Here is a 20,895-nt window from a genome sequence, read left to right as displayed (position 1 = left end):
CATATCAAAGTACAAAATTCGTTTTGCATGGACGTAATAAGTTGAAACAGATAGTGTTTGGTATGAAAAGTTACTTCTGGTGTAACTTCATATCAAAGTACAAAGTTCGTTTTGCATGGACGAAATAAGTTGAAATAGATAGTGTTTGGTATGAAAAGTTACTTCTGGTGTAACTTCATATCAAAGTACAAAATTCGTTTTGCATGGACGAAATAAGTTGAAATAGATAGTGTTTGGTATGAAAAGTTACTTCTGGTGTAACTTCATATCAAAGTACAAAATTCGTTTTGCATGGACGTAATAAGTTGAAACAGATAGTGTTTGGTATGAAAAGTTACTTCTGGTGTAACTTCATATCAAAGTACAAAATTCGTTTTGCATGGACGAAATTAGTTGAAACAGATAGTGTTTGGTATGAAAAGTTACTTCTGGTGTAACTTCATATCAAAGTACAAAATTCGTTTTGCATGGACGAAATTAGTTGAAACAGATAGTGTTTGGTATGAAAAGTTACTTCTGGTGTAACTTCATATCAAAGTACAAAATTCGTTTTGCATGGACGTAATAAGTTGAAACAGATAGTGTTTGGTATGAAAAGTTACTTCTGGTGTAACTTCATATCAAAGTACAAAGTTCGTTTTGCATGGACGAAATTAGTTGAAACAGATAGTGTTTGGTATGAAAAGTTACTTCTGGTGTAACTTCATATCAAAGTACAAAATTCGTTTTGCATGGACGAAATTAGTTGAAACAGATAGTGTTTGGTATGAAAAGTTACTTCTGGTGTAACTTCATATCAAAGTACAAAATTCGTTTTGCATGGACGAAATTAGTTGAAATAGAAAGTTTTTGCATGAAAAGTCACTTCTGGTGTAACTTCATATCAAAGTACAAAGTTCGTTTTGCATGGACGAAATAAGTTGAAATAGATAGTGTTTGGTATGAAAAGTTACTTCTGGTGTAACTTCATATCAAAGTACAAAGTTCGTTTTGCATGGACGAAATTAGTTGAAACAGATAGTGTTTGGTATGAAAAGTTACTTCTGGTGTAACTTCATATCAAAGTACAAAATTCGTTTTGCATGGACGAAATAAGTTGAAATAGATAGTGTTTGGTATGAAAAGTTACTTCTGGTGTAACTTCATATCAAAGTACAAAATTCGTTTTGCATGGACGTAATAAGTTGAAACAGATAGTGTTTGGTATGAAAAGTTACTTCTGGTGTAACTTCATATCAAAGTACAAAATTCGTTTTGCATGGACGTAATAAGTTGAAACAGATAGTGTTTGGTATGAAAAGTTACTTCTGGTGTAACTTCATATCAAAGTACAAAATTCGTTTTGCATGCACGAAATAAGTTGAAATAGAAAGTTTTTGCATGAAAAGTCACTTCTGGTGTAACTTCATATCAAAGTACAAAGTTCGTTTTGCATGGACGAAATAAGTTGAAATAGATAGTGTTTGGTATGAAAAGTTACTTCTGGTGTAACTTCATATCAAAGTACAAAGTTCGTTTTGCATGGACGAAATTAGTTGAAACAGATAGTGTTTGGTATGAAAAGTTACTTCTGGTGTAACTTCATATCAAAGTACAAAATTCGTTTTGCATGGACGAAATTAGTTGAAATAGAAAGTTTTTGCATGAAAAGTCACTTCTGGTGTAACTTCATATCAAAGTACAAAGTTCGTTTTGCATGGACGAAATAAGTTGAAATAGATAGTGTTTGGTATGAAAAGTTACTTCTGGTGTAACTTCATATCAAAGTACAAAGTTCGTTTTGCATGGACGAAATTAGTTGAAACAGATAGTGTTTGGTATGAAAAGTTACTTCTGGTGTAACTTCATATCAAAGTACAAAATTCGTTTTGCATGGACGAAATTAGTTGAAATAGAAAGTTTTTGCATGAAAAGTCACTTCTGGTGTAACTTCATATCAAAGTACAAAGTTCGTTTTGCATGGACGAAATAAGTTGAAATAGATAGTGTTTGGTATGAAAAGTTACTTCTGGTGTAACTTCATATCAAAGTACAAAGTTCGTTTTGCATGGACGAAATTAGTTGAAACAGATAGTGTTTGGTATGAAAAGTTACTTCTGGTGTAACTTCATATCAAAGTACAAAATTCGTTTTGCATGGACGAAATTAGTTGAAATAGAAAGTTTTTGCATGAAAAGTCACTTCTGGTGTAACTTCATATCAAAGTACAAAGTTCGTTTTGCATGGACGAAATAAGTTGAAATAGATAGTGTTTGGTATGAAAAGTTACTTCTGGTGTAACTTCATATCAAAGTACAAAGTTCGTTTTGCATGGACGAAATTAGTTGAAACAGATAGTGTTTGGTATGAAAAGTTACTTCTGGTGTAACTTCATATCAAAGTACAAAATTCGTTTTGCATGGACGAAATTAGTTGAAATAGAAAGTTTTTGCATGAAAAGTCACTTCTGGTGTAACTTCATATCAAAGTACAAAGTTCGTTTTGCATGGACGAAATAAGTTGAAATAGATAGTGTTTGGTATGAAAAGTTACTTCTGGTGTAACTTCATATCAAAGTACAAAATTCGTTTTGCATGGACGAAATTAGTTGAAATAGAAAGTTTTTGCATGAAAAGTCACTTCTGGTGTAACTTCATATCAAAGTACAAAGTTCGTTTTGCATGGACGAAATAAGTTGAAATAGATAGTGTTTGGTATGAAAAGTTACTTCTGGTGTAACTTCATATCAAAGTACAAAATTCGTTTTGCATGCACGAAATAAGTTGAAATAGAAAGTTTTTGCATGAAAAGTCACTTCTGGTGTAACTTCATATCAAAGTACAAAGTTCGTTTTGCATGGACGAAATAAGTTGAAATAGATAGTGTTTGGTATGAAAAGTTACTTCTGGTGTAACTTCATATCAAAGTACAAAGTTCGTTTTGCATGGACGAAATTAGTTGAAACAGATAGTGTTTGGTATGAAAAGTTACTTCTGGTGTAACTTCATATCAAAGTACAAAATTCGTTTTGCATGGACGAAATTAGTTGAAACAGATAGTGTTTGGTATGAAAAGTTACTTCTGGTGTAACTTCATATCAAAGTACAAAATTCGTTTTGCATGGACGAAATTAGTTGAAATAGAAAGTTTTTGCATGAAAAGTCACTTCTGGTGTAACTTCATATCAAAGTACAAAGTTCGTTTTGCATGGACGAAATAAGTTGAAATAGATAGTGTTTGGTATGACAAGTTACTTCTGGTGTAACTTCATAGCATAGTAAAAAGTTCGTTTTGCATGGACCAAATAAGTTGAAATAGATAGTTTTTGTATGAAAAGTTACTTCTGGTGTAACTTCATAGCATAGTAAAAAGTTCGTTTTGCATGGACCAAATAAGTTGAAATAGATAGTTTTTGCATGAAAAGTTACTTCTGGTGTAACTTCATAGCATAGTAAAAAGTTCGTTTTGCATGGACCAAATAAGTTGAAATAGATAGTTTTTGCATGAAAAGTTACTTCTGGTGTAACTTCATAGCATAGTACAAAGTTCGTTTTGCATGGACCAAATAAGTTGAAATAGATAGTTTTTGTATGAAAAGTTACTTCTGGTGTAACTTCATAGCATAGTACAAAGTTCGTTTTGCATGGACCAAATAAGTTGAAATAGATAGTTTTTGCATGAAAAGTCACTTCTGGTGTAACTTCATAGCATAGTAAAAAGTTCGTTTTGCATGGACCAAATAAGTTGAAATAGATAGTTTTTGTATGAAAAGTTACTTCTGGTGTAACTTCATAGCATAGTAAAAAGTTCGTTTTGCATGGACCAAATAAGTTGAAATAGATAGTTTTTGCATGAAAAGTTACTTCTGGTGTAACTTCATAGCATAGTACAAAGTTCGTTTTGCATGGACCAAATAAGTTGAAATAGATAGTTTTTGCATGAAAAGTCACTTCTGGTGTAACTTCATAGCATAGTAAAAAGTTCGTTTTGCATGGACCAAATAAGTTGAAATAGATAGTTTTTGTATGAAAAGTTACTTCTGGTGTAACTTCATAGCATAGTAAAAAGTTCGTTTTGCATGGACCAAATAAGTTGAAATAGATAGTTTTTGCATGAAAAGTTACTTCTGGTGTAACTTCATAGCATAGTACAAAGTTCGTTTTGCATGGACCAAATAAGTTGAAATAGATAGTTTTTGCATGAAAAGTTACTTCTGGTGTAACTTCATAGCATAGTAAAAAGTTCGTTTTGCATGGACCAAATAAGTTGAAATAGATAGTTTTTGCATGAAAAGTTACTTCTGGTGTAACTTCATAGCATAGTACAAAGTTCGTTTTGCATGGACCAAATAAGTTGAAATAGATAGTTTTTGTATGAAAAGTTACTTCTGGTGTAACTTCATAGCATAGTACAAAGTTCGTTTTGCATGGACCAAATAAGTTGAAATAGATAGTTTTTGCATGAAAAGTCACTTCTGGTGTAACTTCATAGCAAAGTAAAAAGTTCGTTTTGCATGGACCAAATAAGTTGAAATAGATAGTTTTTGTATGAAAAGTTACTTCTGGTGTAACTTCATAGCATAGTACAAAGTTCGTTTTGCATGGACCAAATAAGTTGAAATAGATAGTTTTTGCATGAAAAGTTACTTCTGGTGTAACTTCATAGCATAGTACAAAGTTCGTTTTGCATGGACCAAATAAGTTGAAATAGTCAGTTTTTGTATGAAAACTCACTTTTGGTAGAATTTCAAAGCAAAGTACAAAGTTCGTTTTGAATTGACGAAATAAGTTGAAATAGTCAGTTTTTGTATGAAAAGTTACTTCTGGTGTAACTTCATAGCATAGTACAAAGTTCGTTTTGCATGGACCAAATAAGTTGAAATAGATAGTTTTTGCATGAAAAGTCACTTCTGGTGTAACTTCATAGCATAGTAAAAAGTTCGTTTTGCATGGACCAAATAAGTTGAAATAGATAGTTTTTGCATGAAAAGTTACTTCTGGTGTAACTTCATAGCATAGTAAAAAGTTCGTTTTGCATGGACCAAATAAGTTGAAATAGATAGTTTTTGCATGAAAAGTTACTTCTGGTGTAACTTCATAGCATAGTACAAAGTTCGTTTTGCATGGACCAAATAAGTTGAAATAGATAGTTTTTGTATGAAAAGTTACTTCTGGTGTAACTTCATAGCATAGTACAAAGTTCGTTTTGCATGGACCAAATAAGTTGAAATAGATAGTTTTTGCATGAAAAGTCACTTCTGGTGTAACTTCATAGCATAGTAAAAAGTTCGTTTTGCATGGACCAAATAAGTTGAAATAGATAGTTTTTGTATGAAAAGTTACTTCTGGTGTAACTTCATAGCATAGTAAAAAGTTCGTTTTGCATGGACCAAATAAGTTGAAATAGATAGTTTTTGCATGAAAAGTTACTTCTGGTGTAACTTCATAGCATAGTACAAAGTTCGTTTTGCATGGACCAAATAAGTTGAAATAGATAGTTTTTGCATGAAAAGTCACTTCTGGTGTAACTTCATAGCAAAGTAAAAAGTTCGTTTTGCATGGACCAAATAAGTTGAAATAGATAGTTTTTGTATGAAAAGTTACTTCTGGTGTAACTTCATAGCATAGTACAAAGTTCGTTTTGCATGGACCAAATAAGTTGAAATAGATAGTTTTTGCATGAAAAGTTACTTCTGGTGTAACTTCATAGCATAGTACAAAGTTCGTTTTGCATGGACCAAATAAGTTGAAATAGATAGTTTTTGCATGAAAAGTCACTTCTGGTGTAACTTCATAGCATAGTAAAAAGTTCGTTTTGCATGGACCAAATAAGTTGAAATAGATAGTATTTGCATGAAAAGTTACTTCTGGTGTAACTTCATAGCATAGTACAAAGTTCGTTTTGCATGGACCAAATAAGTTGAAATAGATAGTTTTTGCATGAAAAGTTACTTCTGGTGTAACTTCATAGCATAGTACAAAGTTCGTTTTGCATGGACCAAATAAGTTGAAATAGATAGTTTTTGCATGAAAAGTTACTTCTGGTGTAACTTCATAGCATAGTAAAAAGTTCGTTTTGCATGGACCAAATAAGTTGAAATAGATAGTTTTTGCATGAAAAGTTACTTCTGGTGTAACTTCATAGCATAGTAAAAAGTTCGTTTTGCATGGACCAAATAAGTTGAAATAGATAGTTTTTGCATGAAAAGTTACTTCTGGTGTAACTTCATAGCATAGTACAAAGTTCGTTTTGCATGGACCAAATAAGTTGAAATAGATAGTTTTTGTATGAAAAGTTACTTCTGGTGTAACTTCATAGCATAGTAAAAAGTTCGTTTTGCATGGACCAAATAAGTTGAAATAGATAGTTTTTGCATGAAAAGTTACTTCTGGTGTAACTTCATAGCATAGTACAAAGTTCGTTTTGCATGGACCAAATAAGTTGAAATAGATAGTTTTTGCATGAAAAGTCACTTCTGGTGTAACTTCATAGCAAAGTAAAAAGTTCGTTTTGCATGGACCAAATAAGTTGAAATAGATAGTTTTTGTATGAAAAGTTACTTCTGGTGTAACTTCATAGCATAGTACAAAGTTCGTTTTGCATGGACCAAATAAGTTGAAATAGATAGTTTTTGCATGAAAAGTCACTTCTGGTGTAACTTCATAGCATAGTAAAAAGTTCGTTTTGCATGGACCAAATAAGTTGAAATAGATAGTTTTTGTATGAAAAGTTACTTCTGGTGTAACTTCATAGCATAGTAAAAAGTTCGTTTTGCATGGACCAAATAAGTTGAAATAGATAGTATTTGCATGAAAAGTTACTTCTGGTGTAACTTCATAGCATAGTACAAAGTTCGTTTTGCATGGACCAAATAAGTTGAAATAGATAGTTTTTGCATGAAAAGTTACTTCTGGTGTAACTTCATAGCATAGTACAAAGTTCGTTTTGCATGGACCAAATAAGTTGAAATAGATAGTTTTTGCATGAAAAGTCACTTCTGGTGTAACTTCATAGCAAAGTAAAAAGTTCGTTTTGCATGGACCAAATAAGTTGAAATAGATAGTTTTTGCATGAAAAGTTACTTCTGGTGTAACTTCATAGCATAGTACAAAGTTCGTTTTGCATGGACCAAATAAGTTGAAATAGATAGTTTTTGCATGAAAAGTTACTTCTGGTGTAACTTCATAGCATAGTAAAAAGTTCGTTTTGCATGGACCAAATAAGTTGAAATAGATAGTTTTTGCATGAAAAGTTACTTCTGGTGTAACTTCATAGCATAGTAAAAAGTTCGTTTTGCATGGACCAAATAAGTTGAAATAGATAGTTTTTGCATGAAAAGTTACTTCTGGTGTAACTTCATAGCATAGTACAAAGTTCGTTTTGCATGGACCAAATAAGTTGAAATAGATAGTTTTTGTATGAAAAGTTACTTCTGGTGTAACTTCATAGCATAGTAAAAAGTTCGTTTTGCATGGACCAAATAAGTTGAAATAGATAGTTTTTGCATGAAAAGTTACTTCTGGTGTAACTTCATAGCATAGTACAAAGTTCGTTTTGCATGGACCAAATAAGTTGAAATAGATAGTTTTTGCATGAAAAGTCACTTCTGGTGTAACTTCATAGCAAAGTAAAAAGTTCGTTTTGCATGGACCAAATAAGTTGAAATAGATAGTTTTTGTATGAAAAGTTACTTCTGGTGTAACTTCATAGCATAGTACAAAGTTCGTTTTGCATGGACCAAATAAGTTGAAATAGATAGTTTTTGCATGAAAAGTCACTTCTGGTGTAACTTCATAGCATAGTAAAAAGTTCGTTTTGCATGGACCAAATAAGTTGAAATAGATAGTTTTTGTATGAAAAGTTACTTCTGGTGTAACTTCATAGCATAGTAAAAAGTTCGTTTTGCATGGACCAAATAAGTTGAAATAGATAGTATTTGCATGAAAAGTTACTTCTGGTGTAACTTCATAGCATAGTACAAAGTTCGTTTTGCATGGACCAAATAAGTTGAAATAGATAGTTTTTGCATGAAAAGTTACTTCTGGTGTAACTTCATAGCATAGTACAAAGTTCGTTTTGCATGGACCAAATAAGTTGAAATAGATAGTTTTTGCATGAAAAGTCACTTCTGGTGTAACTTCATAGCATAGTAAAAAGTTCGTTTTGCATGGACCAAATAAGTTGAAATAGATAGTTTTTGCATGAAAAGTTACTTCTGGTGTAACTTCATAGCATAGTAAAAAGTTCGTTTTGCATGGACCAAATAAGTTGAAATAGATAGTTTTTGCATGAAAAGTCACTTCTGGTGTAACTTCATAGCATAGTACAAAGTTCGTTTTGCATGGACCAAATAAGTTGAAATAGATAGTTTTTGCATGAAAAGTCACTTCTGGTGTAACTTCATAGCATAGTAAAAAGTTCGTTTTGCATGGACCAAATAAGTTGAAATAGATAGTTTTTGTATGAAAAGTTACTTCTGGTGTAACTTCATAGCATAGTAAAAAGTTCGTTTTGCATGGACCAAATAAGTTGAAATAGATAGTTTTTGCATGAAAAGTTACTTCTGGTGTAACTTCATAGCATAGTACAAAGTTCGTTTTGCATGGACCAAATAAGTTGAAATAGATAGTTTTTGTATGAAAAGTTACTTCTGGTGTAACTTCATAGCATAGTAAAAAGTTCGTTTTGCATGGACCAAATAAGTTGAAATAGATAGTTTTTGCATGAAAAGTTACTTCTGGTGTAACTTCATAGCATAGTACAAAGTTCGTTTTGCATGGACCAAATAAGTTGAAATAGATAGTTTTTGCATGAAAAGTCACTTCTGGTGTAACTTCATAGCAAAGTAAAAAGTTCGTTTTGCATGGACCAAATAAGTTGAAATAGATAGTTTTTGTATGAAAAGTTACTTCTGGTGTAACTTCATAGCATAGTACAAAGTTCGTTTTGCATGGACCAAATAAGTTGAAATAGATAGTTTTTGCATGAAAAGTCACTTCTGGTGTAACTTCATAGCATAGTAAAAAGTTCGTTTTGCATGGACCAAATAAGTTGAAATAGATAGTTTTTGTATGAAAAGTTACTTCTGGTGTAACTTCATAGCATAGTAAAAAGTTCGTTTTGCATGGACCAAATAAGTTGAAATAGATAGTATTTGCATGAAAAGTTACTTCTGGTGTAACTTCATAGCATAGTACAAAGTTCGTTTTGCATGGACCAAATAAGTTGAAATAGATAGTTTTTGCATGAAAAGTTACTTCTGGTGTAACTTCATAGCATAGTACAAAGTTCGTTTTGCATGGACCAAATAAGTTGAAATAGATAGTTTTTGCATGAAAAGTCACTTCTGGTGTAACTTCATAGCAAAGTAAAAAGTTCGTTTTGCATGGACCAAATAAGTTGAAATAGATAGTTTTTGCATGAAAAGTTACTTCTGGTGTAACTTCATAGCATAGTACAAAGTTCGTTTTGCATGGACCAAATAAGTTGAAATAGATAGTTTTTGCATGAAAAGTTACTTCTGGTGTAACTTCATAGCATAGTAAAAAGTTCGTTTTGCATGGACCAAATAAGTTGAAATAGATAGTTTTTGCATGAAAAGTTACTTCTGGTGTAACTTCATAGCATAGTAAAAAGTTCGTTTTGCATGGACCAAATAAGTTGAAATAGATAGTTTTTGCATGAAAAGTTACTTCTGGTGTAACTTCATAGCATAGTACAAAGTTCGTTTTGCATGGACCAAATAAGTTGAAATAGATAGTTTTTGTATGAAAAGTTACTTCTGGTGTAACTTCATAGCATAGTAAAAAGTTCGTTTTGCATGGACCAAATAAGTTGAAATAGATAGTTTTTGCATGAAAAGTTACTTCTGGTGTAACTTCATAGCATAGTACAAAGTTCGTTTTGCATGGACCAAATAAGTTGAAATAGATAGTTTTTGCATGAAAAGTCACTTCTGGTGTAACTTCATAGCAAAGTAAAAAGTTCGTTTTGCATGGACCAAATAAGTTGAAATAGATAGTTTTTGTATGAAAAGTTACTTCTGGTGTAACTTCATAGCATAGTACAAAGTTCGTTTTGCATGGACCAAATAAGTTGAAATAGATAGTTTTTGCATGAAAAGTCACTTCTGGTGTAACTTCATAGCATAGTAAAAAGTTCGTTTTGCATGGACCAAATAAGTTGAAATAGATAGTTTTTGTATGAAAAGTTACTTCTGGTGTAACTTCATAGCATAGTAAAAAGTTCGTTTTGCATGGACCAAATAAGTTGAAATAGATAGTATTTGCATGAAAAGTTACTTCTGGTGTAACTTCATAGCATAGTACAAAGTTCGTTTTGCATGGACCAAATAAGTTGAAATAGATAGTTTTTGCATGAAAAGTTACTTCTGGTGTAACTTCATAGCATAGTACAAAGTTCGTTTTGCATGGACCAAATAAGTTGAAATAGATAGTTTTTGCATGAAAAGTCACTTCTGGTGTAACTTCATAGCATAGTAAAAAGTTCGTTTTGCATGGACCAAATAAGTTGAAATAGATAGTTTTTGCATGAAAAGTTACTTCTGGTGTAACTTCATAGCATAGTAAAAAGTTCGTTTTGCATGGACCAAATAAGTTGAAATAGATAGTTTTTGCATGAAAAGTCACTTCTGGTGTAACTTCATAGCATAGTACAAAGTTCGTTTTGCATGGACCAAATAAGTTGAAATAGATAGTTTTTGCATGAAAAGTCACTTCTGGTGTAACTTCATAGCATAGTAAAAAGTTCGTTTTGCATGGACCAAATAAGTTGAAATAGATAGTTTTTGTATGAAAAGTTACTTCTGGTGTAACTTCATAGCATAGTAAAAAGTTCGTTTTGCATGGACCAAATAAGTTGAAATAGATAGTTTTTGCATGAAAAGTTACTTCTGGTGTAACTTCATAGCATAGTACAAAGTTCGTTTTGCATGGACCAAATAAGTTGAAATAGATAGTTTTTGCATGAAAAGTTACTTCTGGTGTAACTTCATAGCATAGTAAAAAGTTCGTTTTGCATGGACCAAATAAGTTGAAATAGATAGTTTTTGCATGAAAAGTTACTTCTGGTGTAACTTCATAGCATAGTAAAAAGTTCGTTTTGCATGGACCAAATAAGTTGAAATAGATAGTTTTTGTATGAAAAGTTACTTCTGGTGTAACTTCATAGCATAGTAAAAAGTTCGTTTTGCATGGACCAAATAAGTTGAAATAGATAGTTTTTGCATGAAAAGTTACTTCTGGTGTAACTTCATAGCATAGTACAAAGTTCGTTTTGCATGGACCAAATAAGTTGAAATAGATAGTTTTTGCATGAAAAGTCACTTCTGGTGTAACTTCATAGCATAGTAAAAAGTTCGTTTTGCATGGACCAAATAAGTTGAAATAGATAGTTTTTGCATGAAAAGTTACTTCTGGTGTAACTTCATAGCATAGTAAAAAGTTCGTTTTGCATGGACCAAATAAGTTGAAATAGATAGTTTTTGCATGAAAAGTTACTTCTGGTGTAACTTCATAGCATAGTACAAAGTTCGTTTTGCATGGACCAAATAAGTTGAAATAGATAGTTTTTGCATGAAAAGTCACTTCTGGTGTAACTTCATAGCATAGTAAAAAGTTCGTTTTGCATGGACCAAATAAGTTGAAATAGATAGTTTTTGCATGAAAAGTTACTTCTGGTGTAACTTCATAGCATAGTAAAAAGTTCGTTTTGCATGGACCAAATAAGTTGAAATAGATAGTTTTTGCATGAAAAGTCACTTCTGGTGTAACTTCATAGCATAGTAAAAAGTTCGTTTTGCATGGACCAAATAAGTTGAAATAGATAGTTTTTGCATGAAAAGTCACTTCTGGTGTAACTTCATAGCATAGTAAAAAGTTCGTTTTGCATGGACCAAATAAGTTGAAATAGATAGTTTTTGCATGAAAAGTTACTTCTGGTGTAACTTCATAGCATAGTAAAAAGTTCGTTTTGCATGGACCAAATAAGTTGAAATAGATAGTTTTTGTATGAAAAGTTACTTCTGGTGTAACTTCATAGCATAGTAAAAAGTTCGTTTTGCATGGACCAAATAAGTTGAAATAGATAGTTTTTGCATGAAAAGTCACTTCTGGTGTAACTTCATAGCATAGTAAAAAGTTCGTTTTGCATGGACCAAATAAGTTGAAATAGATAGTTTTTGCATGAAAAGTCACTTCTGGTGTAACTTCATAGCATAGTAAAAAGTTCGTTTTGCATGGACCAAATAAGTTGAAATAGATAGTTTTTGCATGAAAAGTTACTTCTGGTGTAACTTCATAGCATAGTAAAAAGTTCGTTTTGCATGGACCAAATAAGTTGAAATAGATAGTTTTTGTATGAAAAGTTACTTCTGGTGTAACTTCATAGCATAGTAAAAAGTTCGTTTTGCATGGACCAAATAAGTTGAAATAGATAGTTTTTGCATGAAAAGTCACTTCTGGTGTAACTTCATAGCAAAGTAAAAAGTTCGTTTTGCATGGACCAAATAAGTTGAAATAGATAGTTTTTGCATGAAAAGTCACTTCTGGTGTAACTTCATAGCATAGTAAAAAGTTCGTTTTGCATGGACCAAATAAGTTGAAATAGATAGTTTTTGCATGAAAAGTTACTTCTGGTGTAACTTCATAGCATAGTAAAAAGTTCGTTTTGCATGGACCAAATAAGTTGAAATAGATAGTTTTTGTATGAAAAGTTACTTCTGGTGTAACTTCATAGCATAGTAAAAAGTTCGTTTTGCATGGACCAAATAAGTTGAAATAGATAGTTTTTGCATGAAAAGTTACTTCTGGTGTAACTTCATAGCATAGTAAAAAGTTCGTTTTGCATGGACCAAATAAGTTGAAATAGATAGTTTTTGCATGAAAAGTTACTTCTGGTGTAACTTCATAGCATAGTAAAAAGTTCGTTTTGCATGGACCAAATAAGTTGAAATAGATAGTTTTTGTATGAAAAGTTACTTCTGGTGTAACTTCATAGCATAGTAAAAAGTTCGTTTTGCATGGACCAAATAAGTTGAAATAGATAGTTTTTGCATGAAAAGTCACTTCTGGTGTAACTTCATAGCAAAGTAAAAAGTTCGTTTTGGATGGACGAAATGAGTTGAAATAGATAGTTTTTGCATGAAAAGTCACTTCTGGTGTAACTTCATAGCAAAGTAAAAAGTTCGTTTTGGATGGACGAAATGAGTTGAAATAGATAGTTTTTGCATGAAAAGTCACTTCTGGTGTAACTTCATAGCAAAGTAAAAAGTTCGTTTTGGATGAACGAAATGAGTTGAAATAGACAGTTTTTGCATGAAAAGTCACTTCTGGTGTAACTTCATAGCAAAGTAAAAAGTTCGTTTTGGATGGACGAAATGAGTTGAAATAGATAGTTTTTGCATGAAAAGTTACTTCTGGTGTAACTTCATAGCAAAGTAAAAAGTTCGTTTTGGATGAACGAAATGAGTTGAAATAGATAGTTTTTGCATGAAAAGTTACTTCTGGTGTAACTTCATAGCAAAGTAAAAAGTTCGTTTTGGATGAACGAAATGAGTTGAAATAGATAGTTTTTGCATGAAAAGTCACTTCTGGTGTAACTTCATAGCAAAGTAAAAAGTTCGTTTTGGATGGACGAAATGAGTTGAAATAGATAGTTTTTGCATTAAAAGTTACTTCTGGTGTAACTTCATAGCAAAGTAAAAAGTTCGTTTTGGATGAACGAAATGAGTTGAAATAGACAGTTTTTGCATGAAAAGTCACTTCTGGTGTAACTTCATAGCAAAGTAAAAAGTTCGTTTTGGATGAACGAAATGAGTTGAAATAGACAGTTTTTGCATGAAAAGTCACTTCTGGTGTAACTTCATAGCAAAGTAAAAAGTTCGTTTTGGATGGACGAAATGAGTTGAAATAGATAGTTTTTGCATGAAAAGTTACTTCTGGTGTAACTTCATAGCAAAGTAAAAAGTTCGTTTTGGATGAACGAAATGAGTTGAAATAGATAGTTTTTGCATGAAAAGTCACTTCTGGTGTAACTTCATAGCAAAGTAAAAAGTTCGTTTTGGATGAACGAAATGAGTTGAAATAGACAGTTTTTGCATGAAAAGTCACTTCTGGTGTAACTTCATAGCAAAGTAAAAAGTTCGTTTTGGATGGATGAAATGAGTTGAAATAGATAGTTTTTGCATGAAAAGTCACTTCTGGTGTAACTTCATAGCAAAGTAAAAAGTTCGTTTTGGATGGACGAAATGAGTTTAAATGGACAATTTGTGCATGAAAAGTCACTTCTGGTGTAACTTCATAGCAAAGTAAAAAGTTCGTTTTGGATGGACGAAATGAGTTGAAATAGATAGTTTTTGGTAGGAAAAGTCACTTCTGGTGTAACTTCATAGCAAAGTAAAAAGTTCATTTTGGATGGACGAAATGAGTTGAAATAGATAGTTTTTGGTAGAAAAAGTCACTTCTGGTGTAACTTCATAGCAAGTAAAAAGTTCGTTTTGGATGGACGAAATGAGTTGAAATAGATAGTTTTTGCATGAAAAGTCACTTCTGGTGTAACTTCATAGCAAAGTAAAAAGTTCGTTTTGGATGGACGAAATGAGTTGAAATAGATAGTTTGTGCATGAAAAGTCACTTCTGGTGTAACTACATAGCAAAGTAAAAAGTTCGTTTTGGATTGACGAAATAAGTTGAAACAGATAGTTTCTGGTAGGAAAAGTCACTTCTGGTGTAACTACATAGCAAAGTAATAAGTTCGTTTTGGATGGACGAGATGAGTTGAAATAGATAGTTTGTGCATGAAAAGTCACTACTTGTGTAACTTCATAGCAAAGTAAAAAGTTCGTTTTGGATGGACGAAATGAGTTGAAATAGATAGTTTTTGGTATGAAAAGTCACTTCTGGTGGAACTTCATAGCAAAGTAAAAAGTTCGTTTTGGATGGACGAAATGAGTTGAAATAGATAGTTTTTGGTAGGAAAAGTCACTTCTGGTGTAACTTCATATCAAAGTACAAAATTCGTTTTGCATGGACGAAATAAGTTGAAACAGATAGTGTTTGGTATGAAAAGTTACTTCTGGTGTAACTTCATAGCAAAATGCAAAGTTCGTTTTGCATTGACGAAATAAGTTGAAATAGATAGTGTTTGGTATGAAAAGTTACTTCTGGTTTAACTTCATATCAAAGTACAAAATTCGTTTTGCATTGACGAAATAAGTTGAAATAGATAGTGTTTGGTATGAAAAGTTACTTCTGGTGTAACTTCATATCAAAGTACAAAATTCGTTTTGCATTGACGAAATAAGTTGAAATAGATAGTTTTTGGTATGAAAAGTCACTTCTGGTGTAACTTCATAGCAAAATGCAAAGTTCGTTTTGGATGGACCAAATAAGTTGAAAAAGATAGTTTTTGATATGAAAAGTCATTTCTTGTGAAACTTCATAGCAAAATGCAAAGTTCGTTTTGGATGGACCAAATAAGTTGAAATAGATAGTTTTTGATATGAAAAGTCATTTTTTGTGAAACTTCATAGCAAAATGCAAAGTTCGTTTTGGATGGACCAAATAAGTTGAAAAAGATAGTTTTTGATATGAAAAGTCATTTTTTGTGAAACTACATAGCAAAATGCAAAGTTCGTTTTGGATGGACCAAATAAGTTGAAAAAGATAGTTTTTGATATGAAAAGTCATTTTTTGTGAAACTTCATAGCAAAATGCAAAGTTCGTTTTGGATGGACCAAATATGTTGAAATGGACAGTTTTTGATATGAAAAGTCATTTTTTGTGAAACTTCATAGCAAAATGCAAAGTTCGTTTTGGATGGAGCAAATAAGTTGAAAAAGATAGTTTTTGATATGAAAAGTCATTTTTTGTGAAACTTCATAGCAAAATGCAAAGTTCGTTTTGGATGGACCAAATATGTTGAAATGGACAGTTTTTGATATGAAAAGTCATTTTTTGTGAAACTTCATAGCAAAATGCAAAGTTCGTTTTGGATGGACCAAATAAGTTGAAAAAGATAGTTTTTGATATGAAAAGTCATTTTTTGTGAAACTACATAGCAAAATGCAAAGTTCGTTTTGGATGGACCAAATAAGTTGAAAAAGATAGTTTTTGATATGAAAAGTCATTTTTTGTGAAACTTCATAGCAAAATGCAAAGTTCGTTTTGGATGGACCAAATATGTTGAAATGGACAGTTTTTGATATGAAAAGTCATTTCTTGTGAAACTTCATAGCAAAATGCAAAGTTCGTTTTGGATGGACCAAATAAGTTGAAAAAGATAGTTTTTGATATGAAAAGTCATTTTTTGTGAAACTTCATAGCAAAATGCAAAGTTCGTTTTGGATGGACCAAATATGTTGAAATGGACAGTTTTTGATATGAAAAGTCATTTTTTGTGAAACTTCATAGCAAAATGCAAAGTTCGTTTTGGATGGACCAAATATGTTGAAATGGACAGTTTTTGATATGAAAAGTCATTTTTTGTGAAACTTCATAGCAAAATGCAAAGTTCGTTTTGGATGGACCAAATAAGTTGAAAAAGATAGTTTTTGATATGAAAAGTCATTTTTTGTGAAACTACATAGCAAAATGCAAAGTTCGTTTTGGATGGACCAAATAAGTTGAAAAAGATAGTTTTTGATATGAAAAGTCATTTTTTGTGAAACTACATAGCAAAATGCAAAGTTCGTTTTGGATGGACCAAATAAGTTTAAAAAGATAGTTTTTGGTATGAAAAGTCATTTTTTGTGAAACTACATAGCAAAATTCAAAGTTCGTTTTGAATGGACCAAATATGTTGAAATGGACAGTTTTTGATATGAAAAGTCATTTTTTGTGAAACTTCATAGCAAAATGCAAAGTTCGTTTTGGATGGACCGAATAAGTTGAAAAAGATAGTTTTTGATATGAAAAGTCATTTTTTGTGAAACTACATAGCAAAATGCAAAGTTCGTTTTGGATGGACCAAATAAGTTTAAAAAGATAGTTTTTGGTATGAAAAGTCATTTTTTGTGAAACTACATAGCAAAATGCAAAGTTCGTTTTGGATGGACCAAATAAGTTGAAAAAGATAGTTTTTGATATGAAAAGTCATTTTTTGTGAAACTACATAGCAAAATGCAAAGTTCGTTTTGGATGGACCAAATAAGTTGAAAAAGATAGTTTTTGATATGAAAAGTCATTTTTTGTGAAACTACATAGCAAAATGCAAAGTTCGTTTTGGATGGACCGAATAAGTTGAAAAAGATAGTTTTAGGTATGAAAAGTCATTTTTTGTGAAACTACATAGCAAAATGCAAAGTTCGTTTTGGATGGACCAAATAAGTTGAAATAGATAGTTTTTGATATGAAAAGTCATTTTTTGTGAAACTACATAGCAAAATGCAAAGTTCGTTTTGGATGGACCGAATAAGTTGAAAAAGATAGTTTTAGGTATGAAAAGTCATTTTTTGTGAAACTACATAGCAAAATGCAAAGTTCGTTTTGGATGGACTAAATAAGTTTAAAAAGATAGTTTTTGGTATGAAAAGTCATTTTTTGTGAAACTACATAGCAAAATGCAAAGTTCAAATCGGATGGACGGAGTATGATGAAATAGACAGTTTTTGGTATGAAAGTCATTTCTGGTGAAACTTCATAGCAAAATGCAAAGTTCGTTTTGGATGGACGGAATAAGTTGAAATAGATAGTTTTTGATATGAAAGTCATTTCTTGTGAAACTTCATAGCAAAATGCAAAGTTCGTTTTGGATGGACCAAATAAGTTGAAAAAGATAGTTTTTGATATGAAAAGTCATTTTTTGTGAAACTACATAGCAAAATGCAAAGTTCGCTTTGAATGGACGGAATAAGTTGAAATAGATAGTTTTTAGTATGAAAGTCATTTCTTGTGTAACTTCATAGCAAAATGTAAAGTTCGCTTTGGATGGATGAAATAAGTTGAAATAGATAGTTTTTAGTATGAAAGTCATTTCTTGTGTAACTTCATAGCAAAATGTAAAGTTCGCTTTGGATGGACGGAATAAGTTGAAATAGATAGTTTTTGATATGAAAGTCATTTCTTGTGAAACTTCATAGCAAAATGTAAAGTTCGCTTTGAATGGACGGAATAAGTTGAAATAGATAGTTTTTGGTATGAAAGTCATTTCTTGTGTAACTTCATAGCAAAATGTAAAGTTCGCTTTGGATAGACGAAATAAGTGGAAATAGATAGTTTTTAGTATGAAAGTCATTTCTTGTGTAACTTCATAGCAAAATGTAAAGTTCGCTTTGGATAGACGAAATAAGTTGAAATAGATAGTTTTTAGTATGAAAGTCATTTCTTGTGAAACTTCATAGCAAAATGTAAAGTTCGCTTTGGATGGATGTAATAAGTTGAAATAGATAGTTTTTGGTTTGAAAGTCATTTCTTGTGAAACTTCATAGCAAAATATAAAGTTCGCTTTGAATGGACGGAATAAGTTGAAATAGATAGTTTTTAGTATGAAAGTCATTTCTTGTGTAACTTCATAGCAAAATGTAAAGTTCGCTTTGAATGGACGGAATAAGTTGAAAAAGACAGTTTTTAATATGAAAAGTCATTTCTTGTGAAACTTCATAGCAAAATGCAAAGTTCGTTTTGGATGGACCAAATAAGTTGAAAAAGATAGTTTTAGATATGAAAAGTCATTTCTTGTGTAACTTCATAGCAAAATGTAAAGTTCGCTTTGGATGGATGTAATAAGTTGAAATAGATAGTTTTTGGTTTGAAAGTCATTTCTTGTGAAACTTCATAGCAAAATATAAAGTTCGCTTTGAATGGACGGAATAAGTTGAAATAGATAGTTTTTAGTATGAAAGTCATTTCTTGTGTAACTTCATAGCAAAATGTAAAGTTCGTTTTGGATGGACCAAATAAGTTGAAATAGATAGTTTTTGATATGAAAAGTCATTTCTTGTGAAACTTCATAGCAAAATGCAAAGTCCGTTTTGGATGGACCAAATAAGTTGAAAAAGATAGTTTTTGATATGAAAAGTCATTTTTTTGTGAAACTACATAGCAAAATGCAAAGTTCGTTTTGGATGGACCAAATAAGTTGAAAAAGATAGTTTTTGATATGAAAAGTCATTTCTTGTGAAACTACATAGCAAAATGCAAAGTTCGTTTTGGATGGACCAAATAAGTTGAAATAGATAGTTTTTGATATGAAAAGTCATTTCTTGTGAAACTTCATAGCAAAATGCAAAGTTCGTTTTGGATGGACCAAATAAGTTGAAAAAGATAGTTTTTGATATGAAAAGTCATTTCTTGTGAAACTTCATAGCAAAATGCAAAGTTCGTTTTGGATGGACCAAATAAGTTGGAAAAGATAGTTTTTGATATGAAAAGTCATTTTTTGTGAAACTTCATAGCAAAATGCAAAGTTCGTTTTGGATGGACCAAATAAGTTGAAAAAGATAGTTTTTGATATGAAAAGTCATTTCTTGTGAAACGACATAGCAAAATTCAAAGTTCGTTTTGGATGGACCAAATATGTTGAAAAAGATAGTTTTTGATATGAAAAGTCATTTCTTGTGAAACTTCATAGCAAAATGCAAAGTTCGTTTTGGATGGACCAAATAAGTTGAAAAAGATAGTTTTTGATATGAAAAGTCATTTCTTGTGAAACTTCATAGCAAAATGCAAAGTCCGTTTTGGATGGACCAAATAAGTTGAAAAAGATAGTTTTTGATATGAAAAGTCATTTTTTGTGAAACTACATAGCAAAATGCAAAGTTCGTTTTGGATGGACCAAATAAGTTGAAATAGATAGTTTTTGATATGAAAAGTCATTTCTTGTGAAACTTCATAGCAAAATGCAAAGTTCGTTTTGGATGGACCAAATAAGTTGAAAAAGATAGTTTTTGATATGAAAAGTCATTTCTTGTGAAACGACATAGCAAAATTCAAAGTTCGTTTTGGATGGACCAAATATGTTGAAAAAGATAGTTTTTGGTATGAAAAGTCATTTTTTGTGAAACTACATAGCAAAATGCAAAGTTCGTTTTGGATGGACCAAATAAGTTTAAAAAGATAGTTTTTGGTATGAAAAGTCATTTTTTGTGAAACTACATAGCAAAATGCAAAGTTCGTTTTGGATGGACCAAATAAGTTTAAAAAGATAGTTTTTGATATGAAAAGTCATTTCTTGTGAAACGACATAGCAAAATTCAAAGTTCGTTTTGGATGGACCAAATATGTTGAAAAAGATAGTTTTTGATATGAAAAGTCATTTCTTGTGAAACTTCATAGCAAAATGCAAAGTTCGTTTTGGATGGACCAAATAAGTTGAAAAAGATAGTTTTTGATATGAAAAGTCATTTCTTGTGAAACTTCATAGCAAAATGCAAAGTCCGTTTTGGATGGACCAAATAAGTTGAAAAAGATAGTTTTTGATATGAAAAGTCATTTTTTGTGAAACTACATAGCAAAATGCAAAGTTCGTTTTGGATGGACCAAATAAGTTGAAATAGATAGTTTTTGATATGAAAAGTCATTTCTTGTGAAACTTCATAGCAAAATGCAAAGTTCGTTTTGGATGGACCAAATAAGTTGAAAAAGATAGTTTTTGTTATGAAAAGTCATTTTTTGTGAAACTAAATAGCAAAATGCAAAGTTCGTTTTGGATGGACCAAATAAGTTGAAAAAGATAGTTTTTGATACGAAAAGTCATTTTTTGTGAAACTACATAGCAAAATGCAAAGTTCGTTTTGGATGGACCAAATAAGTTGAAAAAGATAGTTTTTGGTATGAAAAGCCATTTTTTGTGAAACTACATAGCAAAATGCAAAGTTCGTTTTGGATGGACCAAATAAGTTTAAAAAGATAGTTTTTGATATGAAAAATCATTTCTTGTGAAACTACATAGCAAAATGCA

Source organism: Anopheles moucheti (genome assembly GCF_943734755.1).
Source record: "Anopheles moucheti chromosome X unlocalized genomic scaffold, idAnoMoucSN_F20_07 X_unloc_7, whole genome shotgun sequence".
Classification (NCBI taxonomy): domain Eukaryota; kingdom Metazoa; phylum Arthropoda; class Insecta; order Diptera; family Culicidae; genus Anopheles; species Anopheles moucheti.
Note: the sequence above shows the minus strand (reverse complement) of the source record.